This window comes from Poecile atricapillus, chromosome 6, assembly GCF_030490865.1.
Source record: "Poecile atricapillus isolate bPoeAtr1 chromosome 6, bPoeAtr1.hap1, whole genome shotgun sequence".
NCBI classification, from domain to species: domain Eukaryota; kingdom Metazoa; phylum Chordata; class Aves; order Passeriformes; family Paridae; genus Poecile; species Poecile atricapillus.
This window is the reverse complement of record NC_081254.1, coordinates 18,393,139-18,412,587: the sequence shown is the minus strand read 5'-3', so window position 1 is coordinate 18,412,587 and position 19,449 is coordinate 18,393,139. Positions and strand designations below refer to the sequence as shown.

The following is a 19,449-nucleotide window of genomic DNA, read 5'->3' as shown; positions in this document are numbered from 1 at the left end:
AATCAGTCCCTCAGTATGTTTCTAGCTTGGCAGAGGGTTTCAGTTACACAGTAATCTTTAAATTATTTTAAAGCACATATTTAAAAAAGAAATGGTATACATAATTTGATCCAATGCTAATGACCTATTACCAAGCTGCTCAAAAGTAAGGGCTGTCCATGACAAGCTACTTTAAGGGGAGAACAAGATAGATATGCAAAGGGTTCCCACCATTAAAAGACAGTAATATCAACCTAGTTATTTCAATAATGTGTGTAAAAGATGGACAAAGGCAGAAAGGCTGAAGGAATCTTATAGAAATAAGATTCCAGAAAGGATCCTGGCTAAGAAAATGGGCCGGAATGGAGGGAGCACTGGGGCTACCTACCCTTGCTGGATTCACTCCATATGGATACTTAATTCCTCTAGCTTCCACAATGACTAAGACTGAGAAATGCCCTGAATGTGAATATATGTGTATGACTTGGAGCTGAAATGCTGTCTCAAGAAAACCACCCAAGTTTGTTTAAAATTCTATCAGCTCAGTAGGTTGTTCCCTCCACCCTCCCCCTTCCCCCCCACCCTCTCCACGCCATCAGTGGTTGCACTTTAACCATGTATGGAAGAGTTTCCAGAGGTCTGAGCCATTAAAACCTACAGAGAATAGAAGAACTTGGCAAATATGAAATAAAAGCAATTTAAATTGCTCTGAGACAGTCTGCTTCCCCTTGCTACTGAAAGTGTGATAATTATGCTGCCAATTCTGTATAGGAGGTCACGATCTGAAGTTATGGACAAGTCTATAAACTTAACTACACACAATGTGCCCCCAAAACCATTCAAATACAGATCAGCACATCAAAACCTGCAAGAAATATTTTGATCTTATTTAGAACAACAAGATAAACAAACAGCTACACAAACACAAAAAAACTATACCCCAACACTTTAGTAGTGCTGTGTGTTATCCACAGACAAGCTTTCTGCCAAGTACTTTTGTACATGCCAAAAACTATGGTTATTCTTGGACAATTTCTTATTTACAACCCACTAGTGTGCATGAAACAGTGATGTTCTGCCATTTTTAAGAGTCGCTGGTCTCAAGAAAACCTCTAACACATCTCCTCTCCCAGCACAATTTATGGGGAGAATATTACAGCTGTCTTCCTCTTCTCTATAAGAAACAGGCATTTAACAAAGAAAAAAAAAAATCCAACACAACACTAAGAAAAAAATCCAGGATACAGGAAACATTGTATAGAAGCTTACACAATGATAAGACATTACTCAGAAGCATGTGGAATTTACCATGGACAACATCCTGCCCCTGGTAATACTGTAAGGTGCAAAAAGAATTAATGGAAATGTTTCCCCCCATACTCCATATTTTAGAAGACTACCAGATCTGCCTTTAGAAAAACAGATTTTCTGATAATGCTCCCTTTCAAACCTTTTAGGATGTTCCAATTCAGAGAGCTGCTAAGTAATCACAATTCAGTGTGGTAACCCCTCTCTGAAGATAATTCAGGGGGACTCAAATTCTTACAGAGCTCATTAATGAACTGAAATTCAGGAAATCTAAACTTTATTCCCAGCCCTCTGCAGTCACTGCACTAGAAAGCAGCATCTAATTTTCTCAAGTAAAAAACAGAAATAAAACTGCCAGTCTCCTTTTCAAACTTGATAAAAACTTGATCAACACCTTATAAAAGTTTTACACCTCTATCACTGCGTTAAGTACTCAGTCTCCACCTGAAACCAACCAGGTTTTGACAATTATTTTTCATACTCTCTTGGAATATTTCAGATATAAATGTTTTTGTATCAATTCCACCACAGAGTCATGATTCAAGAGCAGAGACTTACTGCTGTATCAACCCAGAATACTTGCTTTCAAATGCTGTTAGTCCAGGTCTTGGTTCTATTGCTGTAGAGTCAAGGCCCTCCTCATGGAATCTGATCTATGCCACTTCTTGCAGCCATACAGATCCCAAACAGAAAGTGTGCCTTGGTCTGTCCAATCACAAAATAATTTATGAAGTGCAACAGAAAAGTATAGGTCCTAAGTGATTCCCACTGCCATTTGACTTCTGACAGCATCATTGATGATTCCTTTACTTCTAAGAACCCCACCTTCTCTCCTACCCCAGCCATCCTGATTTTGTGATATGAATAATTTGGGAAGAATAAGAATACTGTGTACATTGAAAGAAAAATGCACCTGTACCTTTTTCTTACTTCATGAATGACAGCCTTTCTGTGCATTCTACTCATCAATTCATTCCTTTCATGAAATCTTTAAAGTATCACTTCTACATGAAGTAGCAAATCATATTTAAGTAATACTGTCCATAGATCTTTTACTATTTTGCCCCCTGTCCATTACTCATTAATGAGGACACAAACTTGCTGTTTACCCATTTTTCTTCAACTTTTTTACATCAACATCAGAATCAGCAGAGTTGAGAATTATTTTGTCACATAGAACATATTAGGCCACTGGGTCAGGATGAAAACTCTGAAGAGATGTGTGAGAGCAAGCTGCATAACAGATTAGAAAATATTTAAGTGCTAAAAGCTTCTCATAACCTGGAAAAATTATGAAACATAGACAAAAAACCCCAGACTTCAGAGCCTATTGAAGTCTTGGTTGCTCAGAACATACAACTCTGGGAATTCAAAAACTAATCAACTCAGGGTCTGGATGGGATTTCTTATACAACAGGACAACCCTGAGTTATGTGCTTTTAATCCTGGGGAGCCTACCACATACAGAACCAACAGATTTTAATGAAATCTAAAAATAATTTTAAAAGTTATATTAACAAATGATCATGTCCTAAACATTACTGCAGTGTGCACAGTAAGGGACATCAATATATAAATCTATGCTTCCCTCCCTTCAGATGCTACCAGAAATTAAAATCAAAAATAAGAGACCAATCTCTCATTTCTGTGTATTGATTGAAGAAAAACAGACATGCTCTGTGTGACAGATATGACTCTTTTCTAATAAAGCTTTCAGCAATTCTTTAATTCAGCACATGCCTTTTATATGGATGTAGACAAAGCAGTTACCTGAAAGGTTTTTTTGCAAAAATATACTGCAAAAATATTGCAGTATTTTTTATCACAGCATTACCTAAAGGTCCAGTGAAATCCTATCCCTAATGTGCTAGGTGCGTATAAGACTAGGCACCTTATCAGACTAGTTTACAACCAATACAGACAAATGAAGCATCATTACTACCTATCATTCATAGGTAGGGAAATCTAATGAAGACAGATGAAATAAAATGCTAGAGATCACACAGAGTTATGTATTAAACTTGCTCCTCTTAGTTAGCCTCAGTTCACTGCCAAAGCTCATTTTCAGCTGCCACAGGGGAGGCTGGACAAGGCTGCTGTGCCCAGTTATGCCTGTGTATAGTTATTTCTCTCACTTGTTGGCCACAGGATGTAGGTGCGAGACAGTAAATCATCATATGATGGCCATGTAGAGAGGATATTTTACATAAAGGGAGACCATCCAGTCACCTCAAAGGAGTCTCAATGGAAATCTTTCCTGCAGAGCAGGCAGTAAGCTCTCTACAGGGTGCTTTAAAAGCTATTAGCCACATTCTGGGTTCTGGCTCTTCCTCTAAATGACTGCCTCTGTTAGACTATGCCTTAGGAAGTTGCAGAATAACAAACTTTGTCATTTAAATGTCAAGAAAATATTCTGGAAAACCTTAACAGAAAGCTGAATCATGGTGTTCAGACCATTAACAGCCATCTCAAGTCACTGATGGGAGAACTGGGAAAGCACTTACGGATGCTGCAGAGTGGGACTCCACTTGGGAGCAGCAGCAGGCAGGCAGCCCTTACGTGCAACAATATATAATGTATCTCCAGCCTTTCAGAATGACCATAAATTACTAAGCAAGATGATGTAGAGTCAATCATGAGAAAGAGACAGGGTTACTATCTTCAGTTATCACCCAAATCTACCTACATCAAGGTGGTTCTTAAATGATCCTTAATTTACTATAACCTCTCTCTGCTTAATTTAATCTTGGTTTTCCCAACTAGAACAGAGAGGCTGCTCATAGCCTGGAGCTATGCCAGAATGAAATCCACATTAGCTGAAGTTTTAATTTCTTAAACCAGAGCATGTGGAAGAACTCCAGTGCCCAAGAGCAGTTGCTGGGCTCTCTCCACAACATAGGCTACTTGTGGCCATGCTGTCAGGCCAATCTCAGGTGAGGTGAATATTGCAAGGACAGATGCAGGTGATTACTGGAGTAGAATAAAATTGGAAAACAAGAGTGAAGAACCTGCCCTGATATCAACCACAACGCTTGTCTTAAAGTCCAAGCATCTGCATGCTCAGAGACACTCAAACTTTTGTAATGAAAGAAATTCTCCCATATTTATGCCAGAAAAACTGAGAAAGACCTAACCCTAGGTCTAATTCAAATTTTTAAAATGTGCTACTAATTATTGAGTCAAATCATCAGGTTTGAGCCTGGCCCTAAATTGTTCCAGCTGCAACTGAGAAATCTAGAATCAAACCCAAACTTTAAGTATCAAAGGCTTAAGGTCAGCCTTGACTTTCTGTTAAATTAAGACAATAATTTGAGCCACAAATTAATTAAATCATTAAGCAGGCTGGAAAATGAGCCCATCTTACTTTAGTTTTTGTAAAAAAAAAAAAATCTCAACTTGAATTTTCAGTTTAAGCATGGCATCTCTTACTTTTATTTCAGGATATTTATTTGGAGAAATTTAACAGGCAAGAGATGCCTATCTAAGAATGGAATTGATCAGGAATGCAGTTACAGCAGAAAGAATTTCAGCAGACCATAAAAGAGAAGAAGAAAAAAATAAAAGCCTACTACAAGAATAGTCTAGCAAAATGCAACTGTAGTGAGTTTGGGCTGTTTCCCGGTACTCCAGGGGGAATTCTGCTATTTGCTGAGTTTAGTGAACATAATCTAGTGCAGAAGGAAAAAAAAAAAAATGCCGCTGCTTTCACCATTTTCTAAGTTCCGCTTTGTACGAGAAATCATATAAAAGACAGAAAAAATATTGTATTGCTGTGAAATACACAGAAGCTTGCAAAGCAGATGTTCTCAGCACACATAAGAGGGGCTGATTGGACTCTGAATAAAACTACACAACCAGAATGAAAAAAGCAAAGCGACTCAGCAGGCAGAGATGAATCAAGAAATAGGGGACTCAAAAAGTAGTTTGGAAATAACATCTGTAATGATAAGTCAGTCTGATTTTGTTAAACAGTAAAAGGTAATCAATACTTTCTGCTACACTTCATAGACAGCATGATTTGAGTTACTTTCCTCCAAGAATCTCAGTATGCAACTTAAAGGAAATTAAAAATCATTCAGAACATACACAAACAGTTAACAGGAAATATAAAATGAAGTAATTGAAACAAAATCTACCTCCAAAACCAGCAGATACTCCACAAGTTATTTATAGCAGAAAATTTAGGAGACTATAAAGGTCTTAAATCTTCTATAGTTTTAAATACTTACTTCTTGCAGCCAAAATCACATCAATGGAATATCCAGGAAAATTTTTAAAATATTTCATTAAGGAGCTTGACTAGATGAGAACATAACGTAGCCTTTCCTTTGGACTGTCCAGCCACAGGCATTTATTCATTCAACAGAAGCACAGAGCGTGATACTGTAGTGCAGTCTTTTACATAGGGATACCAAAGAGGGGGGAGGGAGGGGAAAGCCCTTCCCCAAAGACTTTAGTTCAGCCCACTCATTAAAATATAGAGTGAAAACAGCTGCTGTAGAAAGGAAGAGGATGTCCAAGCAATTTTTTGCTAACTTTCTTAGGTGTAAACTTATTTCATTCTGGAGTCTCAGTAAGAAAAATATTTTTTCTTCTGAATTTCACTCTTCCTCTGGCATTTCTCTTTAAGAAAGCGACTCTAGTGCCACTTAATAATAAAAATAACAGTGGATAGTCAGGTCTCCATTTTCAAAATCATTACATCTCACTGGGGGAAAACAGATCCCTAACAGATCTCCCTCTCCACTGTGCAAGCTCTAGTACAAGTACACATGTGCTTTATAACACTTAGGTCTTCACACAATGTAATATTAATCTTGAATGACTTCCCATCTAGAAGTCCCAAGCAAACAACAAATACGAGCTCACTGATAGCAACATTTAGAATTGCTAGCATGTCTCTTACAGATTAGCACCTCAAAGTTAAAATTAGATAAAGAACAGAGGAAGGAGGTAAAAACAATGAAAGCTCCACAAGTGTTTACTGGGAGACACTGGATAAATAAACAAGGATTCTTCAGACTGAGAAAGAGTTGGCAGAAGGGAGATGAAAGAGTGTTCTATTAAATCATGAAAAGCACCAAAAATGCTAATCTGGGAATAGCAGCCCATTCCTTCTGGTAACAAGAACTAAGGGGCACTGAACCCAATATTTAGGCAGAAGTTTTAAAACAAACAAAAGGAAGTTATTTTTCACATCATTCATAGAAGGACTGCAGAGCTTGCTGCTCACGATCTTGTGGAAGTTCACTCTGTGAGCAAACTCAAAAAATTAAATTAAAAAAAATGAAAGAACCTCTCTAATTCTAGAACTTTTGGCTTGGGAAGCTAGCAACCACAAATTACTACAAGGTGTGGATATTTCAGGTGTGGTAACAATTTGAATTTCCCCCTCTACATCAATCCTTCCCCTAAATCAATGACACTGACCACTGCCAAAGCAGCAGTCTACATTAGAAGGATCTTTTGAGCCACAACTGTGCCCATTTTCATCCTCCCATTTATCTAGTTTTCACAACGCTCCCTAAGAAGAAATTGTCTGTATTATTAGGTCCTTTCCACTGATAGGGAATTAACTATGTACATCAAGGCCAGGAGTAGCACAACTCTTTGGAAATTTCAACTGGTAACCACAATTCAGAAGTTAGGTACTATCCTTAAAAGTCATCCTGAAGTGACTTTCTACTTCTAAAGGGCAGCACCCTTCCAAACCTCTGCTCCTGTGACTGTTCCCCATTCACTCCAGTACACCTACTCCAGTATCTACTTTCATGGGCAAAGTTATCTAGCAACAGGAGCTTTTCCACAACGATTTCAGCAGCAATTACTTCTATTTTCTCCTCTCTCTCTGCCTACCATTGCAAAAACTAATGCATTCTGATAGTGAAATCTTATAGCAGAAAACCTATTTTAAATACATATGTGCTTTTTATGTATTATTAAATAGCATTTCTTGGTGCAAGGCAAGCTGGCTGTTCTTAGAGCAGCAACTAGAAAACAGATTGTGCAATCAAGGTTGTTGTTTTATTGTTTGCTTTTTTTTTTTTTAAATAAGAGACATATTTTAAAAATACTCTCAGAGTGGCCATCATGTGGTAAAAGGGTAACTTGCCCACTGGCCTTGCTGGTACAGCAGCTTGTCTGAATTAATACTGAGAAACAAGATACTTTTATGCAAAATAAGTAAATTGACTTGACATTCTCTTCACATCAGGTCTGAGAAAAGCAGACAAAAACCCTGTTTCCCTTCTCTGCTCCTAATTTTAAACAGGGGCTTCATAGCTTTTTGTCTGCCTCAGTGTGTTTAATGTTTCCTGGAGGCCTGCAAAGGCATGCAAAATATTTTAGTTCAGGGCCTCTATATGGTTGTAATAGGAAGTAGATGTCTCCCTTAAAGAGAGGGGTTAGTATAGAAACAGATTATCTGAATGACAGCAGAGTCTTAAGTGTTTATTTCAAAGGGAAGGAAAGGACAGATAAATATTTACTGCTTTCTGTCCACATTGTAAAATACAGACGTTGCCCATTTTCAGTTACTTCTTGTCTTAGTAATCCAGGTTATTGTCTGACCCTGCTCTCTTGGTCAGGATTTTGTCTTCATGTTAAAAAAAAAGTTCTGATGCCATCACTGACAGATACATCCTTTAAGCTGCAGAAGAGTTTCACAAAGGGAAAGCTGTTTTCTAAAACCTAGGCTGGTCAATGCTTGCACAAGATGTGTAGTCACCAGAAGTGAAACACAGACTTTTTGGTCTACCTGGGAAAATGCCCGTTTCCTGTGTAAGGCTTCGCCCTATGCTGAAACAGCCTTTTGGAAAAAAAATCTGAGTGTTCCAGTGCTAACAGGTTCAAAAATGGTGAAGACACAAATGTAAAGAAGGGCTCACTTTTACTCCTATCCCCTCTCTCATGTCACCCAAACTGAAGGGTAAGTGCCATCCCCTCCCTGGAAGGGTAGAGGATGATAGAACAAGAATAGATGTTCTCCTTCCTCCTGCACAGACCTTAATCAATAATCTTCATGTCCTGATCTTTGATCCATTTGTGGCAGGAAGCTTTGATTCTGAGTTTCCTATTCCTGAAAGGTCCATCCTTTCTCCTTTTCACTCTCTTATGTACCTACTGCTAGAGAACCAACAGAATTAAAAGTAACTTTGGGATAATTACAATTTCCTAGATGCAGTCTTATCTTCCCTATTTCATGACTTGACTAAAATTGATGAGATCTCTCTTCCTCTCCCCTTCTTTCCCTCCTTTAATTAAAAGTTGTGTGGTAAATCAAGAGGAATCCAGAGGGGCTTAGAGCAGATCTTATTATTTCCTTTAGCTGCAACTACACTCTCATATAAGAAGACATTAAAGGAATGACTGATGGAGTTAAGTGCAGTAGGTGCAACTCAGTGGAATGCTGGTTATCAAAACAACAGCCAAGGGGCAATCATACATTCTGTTCAGTAGATGAATGAGAGATCAATACCAATGGGACATATTCTGGGATGCTTCTGTATGCACAGGCTTGCCTCTTCATAAGGCAACTTTACTAAAATCCCCTAGAACAAATAGACTTCTGACAATTCAATAGCTGGACAGGAAGGCCCTAAGGTGTTACAGAGGAAAATGGTCATTCAGTAAATGCTGTTTTCCTCTGAACAAGTACCTTAGCACAAAACCTTCAAACACAAGTGTTTTTACAGATCAGGAAAGTTGCTGTCATGTTTGGAGGTGCAAATGGATAACCTTTAGCAGGCCCAGTTGAGGAGAGTTACACCTGTGTTACGAGCTGAAACAGCATAACGAATTTTTGCAGCAACTGCAGTCCAACAAGATTTTTTGCACAGCTCCTCAGAGTTTTCATCTTGTCTCATTAAAAAAATTCGTATTATTTTAAAGTAATAAATCAAGTTTGGGATACCAGTGAATTTTTCCCAATTCTCTTTTCTCTTTACCCTCTTTTCCATTGGGTGGAGCAAAGAGATTAAAAGGAAAGGAGAAGAACACTATTTAGATCAAGAAATAGGAAACAGAAGGAAGGAGAACACATTTTCAAGGAAATTAAGGGATTTCAAAGCTGAAAAGTGAAAACTTTCTATCTCATTCTGGAAACATAATGAAGTTATTCCCGACATTAAAACAGAAGATCTTCTTTTGCCACATTTTGTTACACTGTTTACATCATCAATTGTTTCCTTCTGGAAACATTCACAATTATTCAAATTCCATACTGAGAGGGAAAGGGGAGTTGAACTGTAAATGGACTAGATAGCCAAATGCATCAAAACAACAGCCTTAAACTTTTGGTTCTGGAATGGCATGAACTGTATTACTAATGACGCTATTATCTCTGGAAAATTCACAGTGATTTTATTAATACCTGTAATTATTAACTTAAGATACATAAGATTATTAACTTTGGCTTTAGACCAATGTCTAATGGCATAATCAAGGTGTTCATGGAATCTTTCCCAAATTCTGGCACATTTGACTTGTTCAAGCCATTTCTATAGTCTGCCTTGAAAAACAGCTTTGTGTTTCCACAGAGAAAAAGATCACTGAAAACTGTCCATGAACAACATCTATCCTGGTCTCACATCACAAATCCCTAAAAAGTGGTAAAGGATATCTGCAGGTTAAGTAGTGGACCTCAGAAATCAGACACAACCCTAGATTCTAACTGCAATACTTTTGGATAAACTCTTGATTCCCACTTTCAGCCTAACACGTCCTAACGTTCCTCAGCAGTGCTATTTTCTGAAGAAACAAGCACTCTCTCAACAGAGAGCAGCAAGTTGTCCATGCCCAGCATTTTACATGATCATGGAAGATAAGGTTCATTTTGACTGAGGTCACCACAAACTGCAAGGTTTAATCTGAAATTTCATGGGATATTTTAATACCTTCCCTGAGCAAAGAAGGTTCACATTTCTCAGAATCATTAAAAAAAATGCACATACTTTATGGAACCAAACTGAGATTGACTTAACTTGGAAAACTGGCCTGCTGATGCAATGTGAACAAGCATTTTAGATGCTGAGCAGAACCTCAACACTCTCAATCTGTTCACTGGATGTGAAGCCTCTCCCTTCCAGCTCCCTTCCCCACCCAGCCTGAAAGCACTCTGCTTTGGGAGTGGCTTTTCTCACCAGGGAAGCGAAACTTTCTTTTAATGTGGTTCATGGAAAGTTTAGCTGGTTTTCTTTCTCCAGCCCACCTAGGCTGGAAAAAGACATTAGTCCCAACCAAAACCCAGTATAATAACTGCCCATCTGTGGACAGTTCTTTTCAACTTGCAAGGAAGCAATCCCACAACTGCAATTTCTTGTGTCTCATTATAATAATGGTGGTGTAGCACAACCATGGAATGAGTTGTACTGGAATTGAGTATAGTTATTGTACAAGCACTTTCAGATGCCTTCATCCAAAAAAAGGAAAACAGGGATTAGATCAATTCTAGGGGTCCTCTAAGTACAGGAAGAACTACCAATAAATTCAAGCGTAATAGAGGCAATGGGCTGCATAGGATGAATTTTATTTTAACTTGTCTTTAATGATACACCATGGGATACAGAAACTGAGCTGTGGGTATTAACAGTACAACCGTAAGGCATAATGAACGGATTTATTTCTGATCCAAAGTCTGCTATCAGTAACATGTATCATGTTACTGCTTTCAACGAGCTTTGGATCAATCTCCCATGAGTGCCATGTAAAAGATATGAAGTCAGACAACAAGAGAAACAAGGACAGTGTAATTTCAGCAATGTATGTGGAGGAAAAATTTACTTTCCAGAAAAATAGGAGCTGGGAGATGCCACATATTATCAGATCACTGATTTACATAATGCAAAAGCTTTTATCAGTACCAGAAGCCTCAGGGTCATATACAAAAAAACAATCAGCAATTCTGGGAATTCCTCCAGCAGCTGGGTATTCCTCCTGTTTGACAAAGGCACATAGTAGCTTCCCCATGTCTGTGAGGCACCATTTTGTCTTTGCTGGGTAAGTTTTCAGCTGGATTCGTTCTCAGTTCACCTGATCATGCCACATCAGTGCTAGAGCTAACACAAAGTAAGGGTGAACTTGGGATAAGGCCATATTCTTTCAGTAGCAGCCAGGACTTGGATCAGCTTACACCAGTCCTGAAACCACAGATCCACAGAAGAACTTAGAAGATGTTTTACAGTTTAGTGCAACAAAGTAAAAGCCAAGAGAATAACTCAGGTTCAAGAAATCAGGTATTTGGGAGCAAGTAAGCTTGTACTTCCAGAGCAATACACTTGGCCCTTCTAAAGAGCAAGAAACAAAGATCTGAACTGACTCCCAAGTAAGAGAGGAAGGTATGGAAGCCCTAACCTAGCACCATTCCTCTTTAGTTGGCTTTATGTTCTCCAGACACATCATTTTCCTCTTGATTACTGGGTGGTATCTCCCCCTCCATGAAGCATGCACCACTTCTGATAAAAGGTTCTGTATGTTTACCATCTACCCTACTTTCAGCACAAATCCAAAGAAAACACCCTGTTCCTTTCCCTGGGATGAGTCTAACTCAAAGGCAGTGCACTACCCACAGACACTCCAAGTTAACACTTTCATTCTGGACCAGAGAGATCTCTTGGTCACAAAGTTGCAGTCTGGTTCCTCCCTCTGCTGAAGCCTTACCCTGGCTCTGCCTCCTTTTCTCTCCTGTTTATCACTACAGCCCTGGTGGTCCCTGCATGCTGCACAGCTGCTCCTCCTTCCCTCCTGCCTAAGCTAACTCTAAAATGCCTCCTTGGACCAGATGTTTTCCACGTGTTTCACTCTCTATTTTTTCCCCACCCCCACCTCTTCCAAGGCAAGTAAAAATCTACCTCCTTGATCCTTCAGATCCTAAAGTATCCCTTAATCAACTTGTCCAGCTTGGTTCTGAGACAGGCAAAAAAAAATCTCTGCTTTTTCCTCCATGATAATACATGGGCAGGAGACAAAAATAATCCTTAACCTTGGCACTGCCTTTAGTTTCCATTTCACCTTCAGATGATCAGCTTTGACTGATATTTTTTTTTTGGCTTTCTTTCTTGATTAAATTTTATTTCTTGGAAATATTTTTTTAAGCACAAGTAACATCTGTATCACTTGCCACTTTTCCTTCTAATCATCCTTTTGTTTATTAGCTGACACTGAAGGCTTATTTACAGGTACAAATCTTAAGTTTACAGGGACTTCATAGGCCCCATCCCCCTTCTCTGTGACATTTCCCACTCTCCATCTGTCTTTCCTTGGCACCAGTGCCTGCAGTGGCAGTAGACATTTATACAAATTACCATCACTCTGCTTCATCTCTCAAAAATCGGTTTTGATATCAGCCCAATTCAAGCTAGTTTCACAAGTTTATGTTAACAGTAGGTCAGACCTAAACCAATAAACTCCAGCTGGACCAGTACTGCAACACCCACTTTTCAGGTACTACAACTTCCAGTCATTCATATATAGATATGGTTTTGCAAGAAAGGGATGGGTGCAGCGTTTCCATCCCCTCCTGTGCAATGGTATGTTTCTCTGAGCAGGAATATTCACTTTAGGCCAAGTCCTGAACACAGTCATCACTGTACCAAAGGAGCAGTAACCACATCCCACAGGCCAGTGGGCCAGCCCTGCCACAAGGAGTGGGTGAGCATCAGAACACACAGTGCCAAAGCTGCCTAGAGATAGATTAGCACCCAAGCACCTACAAACCTGAAACTAGAAACTAAAGTCGTGCAGATTTTGTCTAAAGCACAGACAGTCCACAAAATACTTGTCTATAGGGGTTTCATTCTTTGAAGTCCAGACTCTGGTCAAGTCACGAGCAGGGAGCAGCCAGCGGCTGTTTCTGCCCTGCGGCCGGGGCGCTTGTCCCTCACAAATGGCGAGAGGGAACAGGGCAGACAGGGTGAGCAGCCCCCTCGCTTCACTGGCATCCGTGCCAGAGAACAAAAGCTGGTGGCAGGACATCCCTTTTCTGACAGCATCACTCCTGAATTTGCTGTCTCTGTGAAAGTAGCTCTCCAGCATGTGATTTCCCACATACCACAAGGGCTCCAATAAAAGCTGTTGCATTCAGCCAAATGTTTAGTACTCCTCTGATATCCGTATATTAAAAATTACTGTGGGGGTGAGGGAGAGCAAAAAGAAGTGTAATAGTCTGAGAATATTAAGTGGAGCATTGGCGGAAGAAAAATTTTGCTTTCCAAATGCCACATGCAGATTTATTGCAGGAACAAAATGGGTGCGTAGGCACTGAAAAGCCGTAGGCAAAGTCCTGTATTTCATTTTCTGCATTACCCAGAGTCTCTCTCCAGGACTTGAGCTGTGTCACTTCATTTCCTGATATTTCATAAACAGGCAAAAGTTTACATTAATGCTATGTTATTTTTAAGGTTGTATACTCAGTCTCACTATGCCCAGATCTCAGATGAAATTTCAAGGCATCACCAATCAGAATTGGCAGAAATCTGCCTAATTTTGTGGCACTGACATGATTTTTTTTTATGAACTACTACGAACTTGGACTCATTCGTTTCAATAGGTGAAAAGCTTCTCAGAAAGATGGTCAAGATTGTATGTATTTTAATGATGAGCCTGGCAGTGTCAAAATTGCTGGGGAGTCCTGCTGCTCCCAATACTGCCAAGAGACAGCAAGGAGGAAAGCAGCAAGTGATGGTGATTATTTCTCAGCACCAACTATCTCACTGCTTCATGTACACCTCCACTTGGACAGTTTTGGTTTTAAAGGGCAGAAAGGACATCAGGGGTTTTGAGAGTGTTTTTTTGTTACTTCTTGGGTTTTTGTGGTTTCTTGGGGGATTTTTGTTTTGGTTTGATTTTTTTGGGGCTATCTAGTGCTCTAGACAGTTCTGCTCAGTGCCTGCTCATGTTATAACATTACTAGTTCTCTCTTCCTATACAGCTCATTAGACTTAGAGATTTACTGAAATTCCATTCAGCTGGAAGCTGATTATGCACTGTTTCCTGTAGCTCCCATATAGAACACATTGCTAGCATAAAAATATCTGTACCACTCTTTGGTTTTCAATTCCTTGATACTGCTGTTAAAAAAAAAAAAAAAAAAAAAAAAAAGCCTGCAAAAAGTCTCAAGAATTCAGTATTAACCTAAGGAAAAGAAATTCAGTTCTGGAAGCACCAAACAATAAAAGAAGCTTCCCAGGTAGAGTACAGAGAAGAGAAAAAAAGTGTAGAGTTCCAAAGACCAAAAGGTAATAAAGAACACTTGCATTTTGATCATGACAGACCAAAGAAACTATACGTCCCAGATTTAAAGACAAAGACTTTATTCCATTCTGTCCCATCCTCAATACCTGCAAGTCACTTTCTATCAGATCTGCAAACTGAACACATTGCTTGAATGTTAAAAAGCAGCAAGAGAAAATTCTCCTATGCATTCCTGGCCATTTCATATTCAAGCTTATCTCATAGTTAACAACTTCCTTTCCATTCTTTACTACCTCCTAAACTCGTTATCTTGCTTCATTTCCCATTTTCACTCATTTACTCTTTTTACACCTTTTGATTTGTTAGTTCCTAGACCTGCATATCCCCTTCTTTAGTCACTATCTTCTCAGAAATCACTTTTCCTTCAAACATTTCTCACCCTTCCTCCTATAAGCAGCTGTTCTCTCTGTTATTATCTGGGCTGGATTGAGACTGGTGACTCTACAGTGCAAAGAACAGGTCTTATTTATGTTTGTGAATCCTTGTCTAACTTTATGCTGCTGTGTAAATGTTTAATAGGTACTAATGCATTTGCTGGAAGAAGCTGTGTGCTAATACTCAGTGGACTGTTTGGATACAATCCTTGCTGACTGTCAGAAGCTTCTGGAATAAAAAAAAAATGCATTTTTTTGGTGACACTGCAGTTTCAAAGCTAACAGATCCAACAGCTGTAGTATAGTGAACCATCACAGTACCAGAAATGGCCTTATCTACTCTTTCCATGCTTGAAACAGGATAGAGTTTGAAAGCTTAGCACTATGGATGTAATGTTGATTTCAGCTACAGCCACTGTACCTTATCTTCTCTATGTTACCTATCTCCAGACCTCCAAGGTCACACTATTTTAAACAAATCTTTCATATCTTTGCTTTCTCCTTAATGTTGGCTGAAGAGCACAGAACGATCTTGTCCTCTTTTCAAACTGGTCTTGGCATGATTTTCCTGTGGGCTTTACTGTATCACATCCTGTGTAGAATTAATTGTGAAATAGAAACCCCAGTGGCAGATAAGATGCATAGTTTTTATTTCAAGCATCAAACAGGAGCTGAGTGATTCATCAACTGAAGCACGATACACAAGCAGCAACTGCTCAAGCAAACAGGGAATGAATGATGTCTTGGCCTCAGGGCCAATGAATAGTGATGCTAATGGAGAAAATGCAAGGACAGCAGAAGTGTCAGGCCTACATGTCAAGTCTCATGCTTAAACTCATGTAGACAAACCACACCACAAATTTCCACAGTTTGTGTGAAAGAAAAACATGGGGGTTTGTTGTTTTTATGTCAAGTTGTCCTTAATGGTGCGACTGTTCGTATCCCATAATGTTAACCATTTGTGCCCTGTTGCCATGAAATCCAAGGATATAAAGAATCACTGTTGTGGCGTGTTTGTAGGGGCTCTGAAATGAGGAGTGCTGGGTGGTGCCCATCCAGCCACCCACTTCCAACACTGCATCCTAGGATCAGGTTCCTGTTAATTTTAATATAGCTTCAATAATAGTACTCTTGATGTCTTAGCCTTGAAAGATTTTGACCAAGAGATGAATTGAGAAGGTTTTCCCAACTGGCAGTGTGCATCAGGAAAGAAAAATAGCGACATCTGGTAGAAGCCAGTCCAAGCAAAAGACAATTCTATTAGAAAAAATCCCATAGCAGTGAAATCTGTTGGACTTTAAACAGTTTCTTCTGTGGCATAAAACATATGCCACCACTCCAGTCTTTAAAAGGAGACTGGACCAAGCAGTACAGAAATACATCGCAGGGCCACAGCTACATCAGCATGGCAGTAGAACAGATGAGCTAATAAACTATCTTTTCTCTTCTGTTCAAGATTATGTACAACGAGATTTCTGTACTAGTCAACAGCTATTTACCTGTAACCAACATAATTTTCAGAGTTCAGATTTGGTGTAAATTACAATCTGCTTGGGAAGAAAGGTGTGCATGATTCATCAAGTGATGATTATTACAGATCTAAAGGAAGGGGCAGGGAGGAGAAAGGCTGCTTCTTGTAAATGAGTTAGGGACAGAGACTTTTAAGAAGATCAGAACAGAAACACTTTAGAAAATCTGCCCCTATATCACTGAAAGCTGATCTCTTTACAGAAATTCCCACCCAGTCACAAATGTTCAGCACTTGCACCAAAACCTGTCCCCAGCTCTCTACCTGCTGTAACTGGTTTCAGGAACATTTCTCCTAAAGATGTAATATTTTTCATGAACGGTCCAGCTCATCAAATATGAGAGCTCACATGTGAGAGGATTTTCACAGGAGAATGTAAATATTTTGGTGAATGTAAATATTTTGTTGAAGCCCTCATTGTTTGAGGAACATTATTTTCAAATAATATTAACTGTTGCATCATGAGCTGGACAATGTCTTTAGTTTGCTTAATGCAAATTAATTTGAAAGAAAGAGAAGAAAATGGAGATCTGCTTGTTGTTTTCTGTTGCCTCTAAAGAACACAGTTTCAAGTACCCAATTAAATAATTAAACGAAGAGAAAACTGAGCAATTAATCTTACATGATCAATTCAGAACTCACAGCTTGTAGAAACTCTGAACCTGTTGATTTCTGTAGAAACCATGAAACTGCTTTCACAGATGTTTTGCTTTGTCTCTGGTACCTTTAAAATGTAACCAGTTTGGACTCAGATATGATTTGACTAGTTTGCGTTCATTCTGGTGTGAACCGAATTATGACGCCTTGTGTATTCACAGAAGAGTCTTCAAAAGGTTTGTTTTAAAGATGAACTGGTAAGCCCTGGAGACTAAGAAGCCCTTTAAAATTGGGGTCAAACTAGGCATTTAGATTGAAAAATAATAAATAAATCCATTTGGAGACAAAGGCCTATTGTATACCAGTCTTCCAGGAAAACCCATGGGTGGCTGAGAATTACTTGGGAAAACTTTGTGGAAATTAATTCCAACTCATTCTCAGTGCTTTCTTCCACACTGAAAAGAGGGGTTTATGGAGGCAGAAAAGCATTGCTGAGTTCACACAGGGTCAGGAAATATCTGGCATTGTAAATGCAGAGCTAGAAAATGCTCACATTTCCTGTACCACTGAAAGAGAGAACCAGCACCTTCCCTGCCTATGGCTCATTGAGAACCCGGGTCACCACTAGCTCCAGCTACAAGAGCGTGGTGTATACTTAAAAGGTACAGGGAGGAGTAAAAATTGCAGTCAAAGCTTATGTGGTACAACAGTTCAAAGGAACCACTTCCCACCCTCTGTTAAAAGGAAGAAAAAACCCCCAAAATACCACTAAACACAAAAAACAGTCCCACTGTTCCTCATAATACATTGCTTTCTGTTACTAGGCAGGCACTGTCAAGCTGACTTGTACAATTAATTAGAAATTACAATTTTACTTGGGAATTTTGCACTTATATATATATATATACACACACATATATATATATACATAAATTAATCATTAGGCTACATGGTTCTTTACATTTGTTTAAAAAAAAAAAGATATCATGCTGTATTATGGGCTTTTACAGTGATATTTATAGAAAAACACTATTCTTTACTCTTAACTCTGCAATCATATGTTAATAATTATAACCACAAAAGCTATTTCAATTCTTCCAAGTTATACAACCAACTAGACAGCAAAGACAGCTTTGAACCTTTGAACATCGGGTTCTTATTTACCATATTATCCTATTTTTAGGTCGAACCTTTACACATTTGCTGAAACCACTTTCTCTGTGTCAGGCAGTTCTGGTAAAACTCTTTCAGGTACCAAGCTGCTGAGGAGGAACAGCACAATTGATAGAGTGCCCAATTAGAAATCCAGACTTTTTACAGAGAGCAAGGAAGACTCCCAGACTTGGCAAGGGAAGGAGACAGTGCCTCCCTCATGCCACGTTTTTTGCTAGGGGTTAGAGTATTATATGGGGAATCGTTAATTAACAGGCACTTTGAAACCAGTGTCCACCTGTTTTAAATAGCTCCATTCTTGTTCTTCAGCCTCTGAAACACCTATCATCTATTATCAGGCTGCCTAAACTTGAACACCACTTGCAACAGCGTACAAGTAGGATTCTCAAGATTAGTTCTGATTCAATGCAACTCTCTGGAGAAGACCTTTGAATTGTGTTTGAAATACTACATTCAAAAATCAAGGAAGTAGTCATCTCCTGCCAATAGATCTGAATGTCACTTTTCTGGAAATTTCCATAGTGCAATTTAGATGAACACAGAGGAGAATAACAGCGCCTAACATACATTTACATACCTCTGGCAGAGCTCAGAGAACGAGAAGCTGCGGCTCTACAGGTATGTTCTGGACTCCTCCTGGGAAAAAAACAAACCAGTAAGTGTTATAGAATACAATAATTTAGTGCAGCTGTTAGGAATAAAAAAACAAAACAAAACCAAAAAACAAAATAACAATAAATTGCTCTCTCAGTTTAAAAAAAAAAGAAATCACCACCCTGGAGTAAGCAAGAAAATTTGACAATTATTTCTACCTGATCAGTTCAACAAGCCTTGTTATCTTTTAAAGCTGAGATTCACCATTTGTCTGTGAATCAGCTCTCATAAGACAAGGTCCTCCATATCTATATGAAACCCAAGGCAATATCATTTGTGTTTATCATTCTGTAAAGTGAAGCAGTGCCAAAATTCTGCAACACCTACTTTAGCTGCTGAAATCCAGAGAACTGAATGTGCTGCTGTTAGCATTTGGAGACAAGAATATGTTTTGATCTAATACACCCTCCACAGATTCACTTGGTGTCAAGAAGGCACTAGATTCCACAACAGGTTAAAATAGAGACAAATATGAAAACAATCTGTGTGCAACTTATGCAGAGTAACTTCTACTCATTATATTCGAATTTTTTCAAGACTGTTCTAAACTTGCTAAAAATACCATAGAAATCTGCAAATAGCTAAATT

The 19,449-nt window shown here is 38.9% G+C and overlaps 1 protein-coding gene across 5 annotated transcripts in view; it reads right to left on the bottom strand.

Moving 5' to 3' along the window:
* The window catches only part of SORBS1 (sorbin and SH3 domain containing 1), a 161,081-nt gene that overhangs the window by 101,659 nt on the left and 39,973 nt on the right, over positions 1–19,449 (bottom strand). For all 5 annotated transcript variants that reach the window (XM_058841498.1, XM_058841482.1, XM_058841495.1 and 2 more), the window contains one exon: positions 18,785–18,843. The gene's annotated coding sequence lies outside the window, so the exon portion shown is untranslated. The remainder of the gene's footprint in view (positions 1–18,784; positions 18,844–19,449) is intronic.